This window comes from Hirundo rustica, chromosome 4 (assembly GCF_015227805.2).
Source record: "Hirundo rustica isolate bHirRus1 chromosome 4, bHirRus1.pri.v3, whole genome shotgun sequence".
In the NCBI taxonomy this organism is placed as follows: Eukaryota; Metazoa; Chordata; class Aves; order Passeriformes; family Hirundinidae; genus Hirundo; species Hirundo rustica.
Window position 1 is genome coordinate 34435182 of NC_053453.1, and position 13645 is coordinate 34448826.

The following is a 13645-nucleotide window of genomic DNA, read 5'->3' on the forward strand; positions in this document are numbered from 1 at the left end:
CATTTTCACTCCGTTTGTTCCAGAATAGAGAGAGTCTTCTGTGGATGTAGTGGATTTAATTATTTAAGTATTATTCACGTCCTGGTAATTCATAGATAGCTGTTCCTTAAATCTCTGACAGTAACATGATATGTATTGGGATTGTCCACAGAAGGAATATGTAGACAATGTGATCATTGCTGTAACACCCCTTTATTTAAGCTGCAATTGCAATTCATAAAATTATTGCAAAATAATAATAAAAAACTGGTTGTAAGATAAATACCATAGATACGGTCCCTCGAAACCACATCTCACTTTAATTGAGAGCAGATGCAATATTGCAGAAGCCCAGGGAATGTTGCAGTTCATATTGTCCCTCCCTGACTCCTTCCAGGGGAGCACAATGCATTTTGAGTAATATACATCCTGGCAAGTTTGTATGCAAATTTTTTTCTTAGGTATAAACCAAAATTAATTTAAAACGTCCTTGCACTCAGAAATGGTGATTCATAGATGCCATTTTCATATTTTCTTTTTTCATGAAACATTGTCTGTACTTTGGGTTGTGCCTTAAAGATTTCCAATTGAATAGGGCATCTGGGAACTCAAGGGAGAACTTGCTTTGCCAAAAATTCACAAACACAAATAGCAACAAATTGGGAAATGTACATCTTTTATCTGGTTCATCTTCTGGTTTAAAGATTTTGTTTGGGCTAGTCTTTCATGTTACTTCTTTATCGTTACTTCCGGGGAGGGGGGGAAAGCAAGCATGAAGTTATACAGTGCTCCCAGAACTCATATCTCTATTGAAACAGGCAGTAGAGAACAGAAGTTGTGAGAACCTGGTATTTTTCAGTCCCACTTGTTTAACTTGTTTAACTGATCAGAGACTATGATATATCCTTAGCCTGAAAATACTCCTGTGTGCATTTTTGGAGACAGAAACCAGGTATTAAGGAACACGGAGACAAATAGCTTAATAGTCCAGGTGTATAACTTTAAAGTCATTCTCTCATCCATGCCCATATAAACCATTTTATTCTCCTGAAAGCCAAGTCAAATGCACAACCCAGTATGACCATTTTAACAGCATCAAATATGCCTTTGTGTTGCTCTCCTCTTGCTAGCTTTAAGGACTGCCTAAAGCAAATGCAATTCTCTGGCAGAATTATCAAGGTTTAGAAACTTTCAAAACAATTGCCAACAAAATACATTCAATTCCTGCTCAGTCAGTTTATTTGAGATAGGTTTTATAGTGTAACTATTTTGAAGAAATGTGCCGACACCAAGATAGCATCTCCAAGCAGAACACTGCACATCATACAGACTAATGTTAAAGATTATGCTTACGGGCTAATCCTTGTTCTGTGTATTGCAGTAGCAATTTGGAGTGTGGGTCACACTTCATTTATTTAAAAAATACATTGGTCCTCCTCATAAGATTTTTATAAATCCTAGTAAATTATCTCTCCAGATGCTTCTGGGAGGCACATCACTAACATTAATTAATTTTTATTTTCTGAGGAGAAAATGAGGCACAGCAGCTATGTCTCTCACCTAAGATCTCCTGGATAATCTGAAAAAGCAAAAACATATGAGTCCAGATCCCACTTACTTGAAGTCTCTCTTCTTTCCCCACTAATATTCTGTCTTGCTCTTTAATATTTCAGATTAGCATACAGTGTGTAGGGAAAGAGTTCATAATGAGATAGTATTCCATGGAATTTTTCCAGGGTTCCACCTAGACATGGCATTTTTATTTATATTTTTACAGAAGGCCTCTCCCTTCCCCAGGCCTCACAAAAGTTTCTCTGATGGAGAGATGGGACAACTTGGGAGGTCTGTGTGAAGAACTACATTTTGCTGGATACACTCCTGCTGTTAGCAAATTGCTCCAATGGGAGGACTAGCCAACTAACTCAGTCAACCTACTAGAATGGATTCCCTATTTTAGAGAGATACATCCTCTCAGTTAACTCATCTGTAGGATTGTATAAAGCACATACTACCTGGGGGGAGTAAACAAAAGCTAATGGGGAAGGTTTTGTTTGGTACCAACAAAGGTTGGTAATTACCTGTTTGCTGTTTGCTCTGCCTCAGTTTTCATGCTTTCCCTATCGTTCCTCACTGATTCTGATTTTGATTCTGTAAACATAAACCAGTCAAAAAGTTCCACAGGAAGAAAAGAAAGAACTCCTTGCAGATTACTCCCAGTATTGTCCAAGAGAAAAAAAAAAAGTACATGCAAACCCTTCAAAGTATTCTTAGGAGACCCTCATCGATGTTGGCATTTTACCTGAGCTCTGTGAAATATGAATCCACCGCTCCTTACTGCTACCTGTACAAGTCAGAAACTGCCCAAGCAACTGGAAAACTTGGTCCTAAGTTACAGGCTTTGACTGGATGTTTCCTTCAGTCAGCTTTGGCAGACAATGAAAGTATACTGGCTTTTGGAACAGCTAGTTCATCAGAGGAAAACCATACTACAGAATTGTATTATTTCTGCTGCTCTCTTAGAAGACCAGTCTCCAATTCTCTCTCTTGAAGTTCATGAATATTCTCAGTTGGCTAATTTTGCTCCTGCTAGTTTTCTGGCAGCAGTACTGTTACGTCAGTGAGTTTCTCACAGCACTGGATAGCTTTTGAAAGCTGGTCACATTTTTTTGAAAGAGCAATGTGTAATTATAGCTCTGTAGCTTTTTTCTTTCATTGTAGCTTGTCAAAGCAACTGATAGGTTGATCAAATCTGAACTCTGAGCTATAAAGGCAAGAAAGCAGGGAATAGATGGGTTACTCATTGGAATGTCTCAGATGGGAGATCCAGCTATGGCAAATGACAATATAGGAACTGTTTATTGTGTGTCTTTTTACAGGCTGTATGCAGTAGTGAACAATGCTGGGAAGACAAATATGATGCTTACTCTCCCAGTATAACTAAGGTCACTCAAATGTGAATGGATTTTGCAATATGACTTAATGTGGTAAATAGCTAGGTAAAGGAACTTATTGCTCTAAGTTTCAGAGCATGAACTTAGCAAGCACAAAGAAAGCAACTAGATGGTTACAACCACATATATTCAGCTTAAAACAGTGGGCAAAGAATGAGAGCTGTAGAAATACAAACCCTCAACTTGTGAAGCTGAACTTATTCTATTGGAAGTTATCAGTGGTTATCTAAGCAATTAAACACAGGGAGCATTATATGCCAGTAAATTGACATCAAGTTTCCTTCTGTTTGGGTTTGTGATCCATCATCAGTCAAAGACCTTTTGGGAGATGGGATTGTACTCCACATTGATATGCAGGCTCCTTAGTTACTTTCTGATAATTTTAAAGCTGTGGTATGGCAATTCTTGTCAGTGTTTCTGGCAACATCACTGACATCACTGAAAAATGGAAGCCTAGATGCTAGCATATTAGCTAGCATTAGCTCTGTAATGAGTACAGCTATCCAGGGTTGGAGTGGGATAGGAGAAACTAGTCAATGTTTCATCTCAACAGCAAAATAAGAAAGAAGGAAAAACCCACTGTAATTCACTGACTCTTTGCCACAGCTCTGTGGGAAACCCATATGCTTGCATTTTTAAGTCATGGAGACATTTTTATTGTGTTGGTTTTTGTTGTCATACTATATTAACTGATCATTTTTTTAATTGTATAAACTCTGCTAGATTGCAAATAAGCTGTAAAGTCATACCATGATATGTAAGTATACGACAAACAGATATTACATAATATTGCTTCAATTAGTCCTGATTGGTTTTTGAACCACTCTCTGAAGCCAGTAAGTCAGGGTCTTTAAAATCTATCAGAAAAGACATCAACATCTCTTACACAATTCCTGTGTAACTAGCAGTGTCCTCTCCCAGTCTGGTTTCTCACATGAAAGACTCACTCTGCTGTGTAGGAAAACACCATCATCTCCTTGTTTACCATACACTGATTCTTATTACAAGATAAAAACATTCTGCTGTTCTAGAGGTGAGTTATTACATTGTATTTTATTGAGGAGAAAGATTGATGCAGATTGAGTGTTGGATAATAGAACATTATTTTAAATATACAGTAAAACGAGCTTTGGATCAAAACATTGATACTAACTTACATCATACCAGCTAAGCCTTTTTAGCTCCTATTTGGATAAAAGAACAGGATTTATATAAAGGTATGTCACTGGCTTGTAACTCAGAGAAAAGTCCCCATTACAGACCTGTGTAACGGAAAACTCCAAACCAAATAAAATTAAATATCTGCCTATTTGTATCTCAGCTTCCTTGGGTAGACAAAGGAATGCAACCAGGCTCCTGGGATAGCTACAACTTGTAGACATGGGTGGCTAAGCCAGCACACCTTTGTAAATGCAAGCTGAATGACTTAGATCTTTTCAAGATCCAGCAAGACCTGAAGAGTTTAGGCTAGTGGTTTGGTGTTCAAAATGGTGTTCACAGATGCAGAAGGTTAGAACCAGTAAAGATTTAGGTGCCTAAAATTAATTCTTCCAATATCAGCCTTCTGACATCTGCTCCTCGGTGCTCACCAGCCAGTTAAGAAATCTTAAGGACATAGGTAATACCTATAGGTAACACCTACTCCCCACTGGATTTCATAAAGCCTGGAGGAGCTGTTTCCATTCACTCCCTATCTGCAGCCTGGCACTTCTTGAAGCAGATTATCAGCATCCTTTCTTCAGGACCCAGCACAGTTAATTTATCTTCTGAAACATGGCTCCAGTTCTGGTAGCCTTGCCATCTTGCCTTTGATGTAATGGTTTGAACACACACCTCCAACATAAAAGACCTTGGTCAATCCCCAGCTCTGCTGGTGGGGTTTCACACCCAAGAGAATTGCCTCCCAGCAAAGCAGTCCAACTGCCAGATTAAAGTCTACTGGAATGAGGGAGAAGATGGGCTTTCTCTATTCTTTCTGTAATGGTTGTGCCATTGCAAAATGTACATAAGAATTTGAGGCCAAGAATGAGTTCGTTCTAGTGGTTAAGGAAGTTCCACTTGCTGTTTTCAGTATAGGTGAGGACTACTTAGCATTAACTTAGAAATATGAATGGTCTTGACAGACAGGATGACAACTCAGGACTTCTCTCTTTGTGCTTATTTTAAAAGATTTACTTCATTTCCAGCCCTGTTAAAGGACAGCCCTGCACATCGGAAAAAGCAGAAGTTTCTGGTTTTCCCATGGTACAGAAAGAGGTGTCTTATTTTTTTTTTTCAGTTAGATGCAGCAGGGCCACACATCTGTATGGGCCATTAGTTTTTATTTGGATTGGGCCCCTGTCCTTTTCAAAACTAGGCTAATATGCAACACTAGAATGAGTGAGGCTTCTCAGCACACCAAGTTCATGGCTCTGTGGCAGGCTGCAGGATACCTATAGTACTGAAAAGTGGCTAGATCTGAAAGCAAATCAAATATCAACCTGATGCGTATGTATCCACAAACTTGAACTGGTGTGTATATATCCACACACGCCAAATATTAATCAGCAAAACTAGACAAAGTTCAAGGATAGATAACTGAACAAAAGATGGATTGTCATCCATCTTTCCATCTGCTGTGATAATCATGCATGCCAGTGAATTGTCTTTTCAGTTCATACATCTGTCTCTGATTGTCCTAATATAAATCCAAATGAAATTCCTAGAAAAAAATAGAGTGCAAGGAGCCTATGGTTATCACAACGCAACTCACTTCATGTCCCATCAGAATGCACACCTATTTTCTCTTGGAAACAAAATTTAAATAACCATGTCCTTTGAGACCAGGCAGAAATATCTTCATTAGAGACTTCTACAAGAACATTCTATTTGGTATTTCGTGCAAATATGTGGAAACACTTATCTCAGATTTCTCAGACTTTTACTGTCTATTGGTTTCACAGTGCTTGTCAGATAATAACAATAGACATTATAATCACAAGGACAGCACTGCTCTTCCATTGGGCATAAATCTGAGGCAAATCCATTGGTGTCAGAAGTTTTAGCCTAGTTTTGGTTTACTGTACATGAGAACAGAATCTGTACCATACATCTTATTTTTCTTTCCATATAATCCAGTGCATCCAGAAATAAGAAAGCCATATCAAGCCCCAAATCAAATTTTTAAAGATATCAGCTTTCTTTTACAATCTGGGTGGCCCTCACCATGTCTGGGAAAACGTGAACCCAGTGGCCCTGGTAACACATCACCTGCTTTTTTTCCAGACTGCTGTAATCAATTTGTTTTTATCCACCACATTACCAAAAGACACTATTAAAATTCATATCTGTGTGTTCTCCCCAGAGGGTAAACCATCAGAGATCTCCAGGGTTTTGGAGGTTTTGTGGAGATGCAGAAGGCTTTAATTATATTTAAAATAAGATCAAATTTCTTCCCTACAGTAATTTCAGATACTTCTACCAGATTCCTGTAGGGCTATTTTGCACTCTGAAAACTTGATCAATTATCAACCTCACAAATTACATCTTTTGTTTACATTTTTCTAGAACATCAAAGAGTGTTGCTTTAAAAAACAGTGTTCCCAGGCTTAAATAATGATGTTTCAGTTTTTTGCTTAAAGACTTATGATGATCTCTCCTGTAGACCCTGGAATGGTTTGGGCCTGAAGGATCTTAGTCACATTTAGGATTATTTTAAAGATACTTGGTATTCTCTAAGAGTTAAATCCTGAGGTTTTGCCTCAGGCAAAACTGTTAAAATAAATGGAGTTCTACCCAAGGAGTAGAAGAATAGATATGAAGTTAAAACTTAAAATTTTGGCCCCAAGATATTACCATCTTCTAAACTGTCAGAAGAGGCAGTAATTTTTTATTTAAGGAATTTATTCCACTGTTTTGCTAAAACCCTTGGTAATATAAGTGAAGGAAGGAGACTCGGTTCTTCTTGCAGATGCCTCTCTCTGCAAAAGAGAGAAGACTAACATGCAACAGAACATGTTTTTGGGTTACCAGTCCTCTGCTTGAATTTGAGGCATTTTCTTTCAAAAGAATATCTCAGGAACATGAGCAGCATTCCAGAAGTATATAAAAATGCAAAATTCCCCTTCAGAAAGGGGAAACACATGTTAATAATAAACCCACAACGAGACGAGACCTGTAGTGAAGGATCTGCTTTCAGAGCAGGGCTGCCAGTAGCTCTGCACCTGTGTCTACCCATTCACTATGTTGTTTACTATGTTGTAGTTGTCCATCATGTCTCAGAGTATTGTTCTGTGGAAATCCATAAGAACACTTGATTGTTGTTTCCAAAAGGAACTTCTTGGTTTTCAAACACTGTAAAATTTCTTAGAGGAAATTACAACATAAATATGGTTTGGCTTCTCTTAATATTCCATTTTAATAACTCCCAATATCTCCTTTTTATTACTTTTTGCAACATCATATTTCTTGTATCTAATAAGTGTTTCTTCAGTGTGTATTGTTCTATTGTTTTCAATGTAAAAAAAAAAAAAAAAAAAAAAAAAAAAAATTAAAAAAAGAAGTACTTTCTCTAACTGGAGTTTCTACCTGGGAACACTGATCACTTGAATCCTGTTTTGCTTCATTTATATTGTTCCCCACACTCTCCTGCTCTGTTTAATACTGAGTTCCATACCTATCCACCTGCCCTCCGAAGTCTTAAATGACAGCTAAATTGGGAGCAACCATACACACTGTTCTGTGAGCATCTAATGAAGCCTGAACACACTCTTTGTGGGTGTTGGTTATCCTCTGGTCCTCCTCCTCTTTTTTGCTGAGAACAGTTCCACATCTGACTTTCTCTACCAGACAAAAAGAGGAGTTCTGCAGCAAGTTTGGAAGGTGTTCTGAATGACCAGTCAATCATCTGTACGGATTAGGTAAAGGGCTACTCTCAATTTTAACCTATTACATCTGAATTCTGCCCAACTTTCCTTCTCTCAGAGTATTCATGTAGATCTCCCATAGCTACTTGTAGGAGCCTGATTAATTTTTAGACTTTGTTCTTTCAAATATGCTTGAAATTAATGGATTGTTTCCTTAGAAGGACAGGCTTAACAGGCTGGTGGAGTGCCATCCATTTTGCAGGATGTACTAGGGGTTTCTTTTAAGAGCATACAATTCTGAGAAGGTTGTTCATCCCACAGAACAAAATCAATTATCAAATCATGACATCAGACTCAAATTGTCTTTCATAAATATTCCTAAACTCTGCTGTCTTTCCCATACTGTCTCTGCATTGAGATTACTGAGTCCCTGCAAAATTAGCAGAGCCATGCAGCTTGCCCTAAATGTTAATGTAATGCAATACAAATAGCACTTACCCTCAAAACTGAGATGGTTTCAGTTGGTTTCTCTGATGACCACAGCAGTGGCAGAATCCTGCAAAAACAGTCTGGTGGCCAGTTTTTGGGTCAAAACTGAGATTAATTTCAACTCCTTATTGCTTGTTTCATTAGTTTCCCTCTTGATTCTACTTTTCAAATCTATGCAGCCCTATACAGCCAAACAAAATTCAAAGTGTCAATATATGCAGCCTGCTGATGAGACTCTGAAAAGAACTGAAATATTCTGCATTCTGTCCATCAAAGTACATAATCTCCCTCTTAATTTTGGGCATGTGAGTAACTCCACTGAAAAGAACAGAATTACCTACTCATCTGGGTCCTGGCCAAAGTACTGAGCCTATGAAATATTGAATTATCAGTGAAAATAAGCCATCTTGGTTGGACTGAGAGAGACTTTTGGAAATAGGAGAATATTATATTTCATGTAGCTCTGTTATTCCATTATTTAGTTATGCCAATTAATGCATGAATGTTCCATCTTTTTTTTTTTTTTTTTTTTTTTTTTTTTTTTTTTTACTTCACACAGGGTTTATGCATTTAGGAAAGTGTTCAATCTGTCAAACAGTATAATGCTAGATAACTATATTCTGTTTTAATACACCCTTGCAATAAACCAACATTCAAACATCTAGCATCTAGATTTCTGAGACTTCTTTACAATTTACACTCCAAGAATCCTGCTCAATTCAATGGAAGCATCTGTACTGATATTACTGCACAAATATCACCTTATACATTGACAGAAATCAAAATACAGTTACTATTTCTCCAATTCTAATATGAATGTAGCACCTACTCTAAGCTTTAGAAAATAAAAGATACTCTGTTATAAAATAATTCTATATGAAATTGTGACTTATATGTTTCTATTTAAAACATTCATTATTAGACTGATAGAAGTTTAAACATTTCACTTTGAGGATGGAGAAAAAAACTGTAACTTTCTGGCTTTTAAACTCAAGAGTTCATATTTTTGTAGAGATATTTATCTTTACAGACTATCCATTGAGACACTAAAGACGGTGTATGTCACATGTATTTTACCAGTTCTTGTTTGGAGTGGCTTGCTTTTGGCTATTTCGTAAAATAGAAAAAAGCGGACCAATCAATTAATACCCTGCAAACACCTTCCCATATTTAAACATTTAACTTTTTCCATAAATATGGAATATTGTCTTTCAATGGGTAAGATAAACAATATTCTGCCTGAATTTGTGTAAAATTTCTGGTATCCATTATAACCTATCAGATAATGTAGAATTTTATTCTACAGATGAGTTGAGAATCTCTAAGTCATTACTTGTTATACATATTCAGTCACACAGAAATACATCCTGGAACTGCCACTGGCCTTCTGTGTATTAAACTGCTATATGGGAAAGCTATTTTAGATAATATTAAGAGGATTGTTGTTGTAATGCATTAATTGGGTTTATATTTCACCGGATTTGTAATGTTTTTTCTATGTATCTGTCCTATGACCTGCCCATCCCCCATGCTGAAATGTAACCTAACTTTTCCCCTTCGCTTCTCCCTTGTTGGGTGGTGCCCCTGGACCCTGCCCCCTGGGGAAAAGCCCCGAAGGGGGAGGGGTGAGCTCTCCCTGGCACCGCCGAGCCATCGGGACAGTCCCCCGAAGCAGGGCAGGACTTGAGAATAAAAGCTGTAAAATCCCAGCAGAAGCCAGAGAGCAGACTCTGTTACTTTTGCCATCAGCGGTCGTCTAGTCTCATGGGGAAATACTACAGATTATATTGTGTTAATGTCTGTTTTTTCTCCTTCCATCAGTAAGTTAAATAATTAGGTAGAAGGACCTAAGGTACTAAGTACTACTTCAAAAGCGCAGGAAAAAGTGCTTGAAAAATATTGTCAATAAATTCCAAGTAGTCTCGTAAGTGGGATAAATTACACAATTTTCTGCATTATGGACAAGATAATTTTCTGTGAAAGATTTCTTCAAAGCCAGCCCTGGAGCTTGTCCAGGAGGGCAGCCTGTTCAGGAAAGCAAACCTGAAGAAGAGAGAATTATGAAGCATATGACTGGTGCACCATCTCTTGCCCTTTCTGCCCATACATTAGAGTCAGTTCTGTATCATAGGAAAAAAAAAAAATCATAAGGAAAGTAAATAACTGCCTTTGCTTTGGGAAATTCTGGAGATTTTAATGCCATGTGCTGTTGAAAGCAGAGGAAGGAATGATGCTCCAAGGACAGACTACAAAGTTTAGCCTAATAAATGTGAATGGATATAAGGGCTTGATTGTTCTTTCACACCAATGAAACTCCATGGACTGAAATTAGGCACACTAATTACACAATATACTTCTGTAAATGATTTGCAACTCCAAAGTGAATGAACTGCAGTACAACCCAAGGCACAATGTGCATGTGCAGCCTGGCCCCTCAGGCATGTGTTAATAGTAACACAGCTTGTCATCATGTGTTTTTAAATTTTTAAATCTAAATAAAATATAACACTGCATGTACTAAGTACTTTAAACGGCAGATGTGTAATAAACATCTCTATTTATGACAGACTTAAGCAGCAAAACATAATGAGGTGTGGTTCTGGTACAAATTTTGCTTCAGGTTCACTTTGTACTTTTAACCACCTTCATTAATTACACAGCTAAGATCATGCCCTGGAGAGCTTTAATTTTCTTGTGATTATATAATGGCCTCTTACTGATATAATTATTCAAAAAATAAATAGAAGATAAGGAATGTTTTAAGACAGAGCTTCTAAGTATAAAGATTTGTTAAACATATTTTTATCAAATCTGAGCCACAACTGAAAACATCTTAAGATGTTTCTTTGCCTTAGGTAACCGTGCAACTTTTCCTCTGTGTTCGCACTACTGCCCTTTCTCATATATACGATTTTTGAATAACTGCCATCACCCTTGTTTCTGTAGACCAGAAATGTCTTCATCTTCATAATGGCCGTGGAAGATGGGGAATACTCACATCTGTGTTTTCCTGATAGGGCACAGCTTTTCATTCTTGTTCGGCTAAGTGGGAGGTAGGTATCCAAACACTTCCAAGTTGTTGTATGTATGTGGTTTGCCCTAGGTCAGGCAAGAATGAACAGGAATTGTCTCCACTTCCTGAGTTCTCAACTGATGCTCTAAGCCCTGGACCTTCCTTTGCACTCCATATATGCACATAGAGAAAATGGACAAAAAGCAACGCAATTATCAGAGAATCACATCAGGGTTTGAAATATGTACCCTGTAGGAAACAGGTTCTCATCCTATGGAGTGTCAGCTTTTGTGGGAGGTGGGACAATTTATCAGGCCCACAGCCTGTTCCCATAGCCTTCTTCCCTTGGTACAGCTCTGGAGCATGTAAGGCGCGGGCTGTGTGTTAGATGAACTGTTCTGGCAGCCGCCACAGCTCCCACCCGGCCCCAGCCTTTGCCGATGGCTGCTTGGCTGCTCTCCCATCACATGAGGGTCACACGTCTGGGATGTGACAGGCAAAGGACCCTGCGCAAAATGGCGGCTGGGAGCAGCTGCCCTTGCTGGAAGCGCTCGTCCAGGGCGCAGCCGGCTCTGCTCCTGGTTCCCAAGCCGTGCAGGGGAACGAAGGCAGCGAGGTGCGGGCTGAAGGACTCTGCTGCCATGGCTGCAGCTTGCTCCCTGCAGCCCTGTTTGCTGGGCCAGCTCAGAAGCGGGGAGCGACTTAACTGCGCCGATGTGCAGGGAAGCCAGAGCAGCCAGGGAGGCTGGGCATGGAGCTCCTGCGCTGGCCTGCTCTCGCTGCAGCCAGTGATGCAGCACGCCTGCCTGGAAACCACAGGCACCTCTGCGTCTGTGCAACATTTTAGTTAGAAAGACTGCACGCACTGACCAGCATATGATGCACCTCTAGATGGGGATGGGTGTCACAAAGATAGCAACCCCAAATCTGCTGCTCCTCTGTTGTCACTCCACTGGCCAGTCCGTGTCTTTCTGTTCCATACTAGTTTCCTTCCTCCAGGCTTCATTTTGTTGACAAATTTGTTTTATTCTAGCCATATTAGAGTGGTTTCAAGGCTTCAGCGGGCAATACGAGATCTTAGGGGTCTTAGTTTTAATGCACATTCACAAAATATGCATTAATTTAAGCGAGAATGCTGAATTTACCATCTTTTGGAATATGTACTAAGAATTTACTGTAGTGTAAATAATTTACTCCATACTTTGTGAAAATAAGTACAGTGGAAAATTATATTTAGCCTCTAATTTCTTCTAAACTAAAACATTAGCAATATTCTTCTCTGGTGTAATATATTTTCCAGTCATGTGATGAAGAGAAGCATTTTTTTCAGCTGAGATCACTTAAAAAGTTCAAAAGATAAATATATCACAATGACAAATTGCAAAATACTATTCATACATTTAGGTAAAAATGGTTCCCTCATTTGTTTGTATTTCACATAAACTGTATTACTGGTATTTCCAAAAAAAATACAATACAAAATAATTCTGATTAAAAATACAAGTATTGTTAATGGACCAAAGCAGAAATTTATCTTAGCCTGTGGGGGAAAAAAATATATATAGAAACTAAGTATACTGTCTTTGAGTGAAATTCATTCCAGCAGAAAATGATATCCTAATCTCCAGCCCAGGGCCCTACAAGGGTGGGACATGAGTGGAGTAGCTAGTGCAGGCTTTCTGCATCTGTTCTGTTCAGTTCTGGGTGGTTGAGAACTTCTCCATGTGGGAAAGAGGTCTGAATTTACAGCACTGAAAGGCAGTCTTCAGACTTGTCCACAATGAGAAGTTGAAAGAAATTTGAGAGCAAATTTACCACACTCTTGTGACTCCTTATGTGCGTCTGTGAGGATGCCCTGTAAGCGTGAACTGGTTTATTTGTGAGGTAGGGCACACTTGATGGGCACAAAATCAGTACACATCTGTCTGTCTGCCACTTATATGCATCCTCTGCATGTGGAGTAACAGGCAAGAATCAAAGGCACCCACTGCAACAGGGCTACTGATTTCATTTTGTCCTGGAAGTAGAGAGGCATTTCTCAGTTACCTCCTGTAGCCGTACATTAGGACACTTTTTGGACTTTTTTGTATGTTTTGGGTAAAGCTTATGGTTTGTCAAATGAAGCTTTTCCTGCTTTTCCTTGTGTCACTTATTTATCCTACATATTCACGTTCTCTGTATGGTCTTCAGCAGGTAATGAGTTTTTGGTATAATGAGTTAGGACTTTCAGATGCTGCCTTAGTTTCACCTTCATGAAGCTTACCATTGACTGAGATGTATGACTCAGGTCAAAGGATCTACACTTAGAATACAAGTAAAAATGAGTAAATGTGACAACAATAAATTTGATCTGTAAAATTATATAGCAA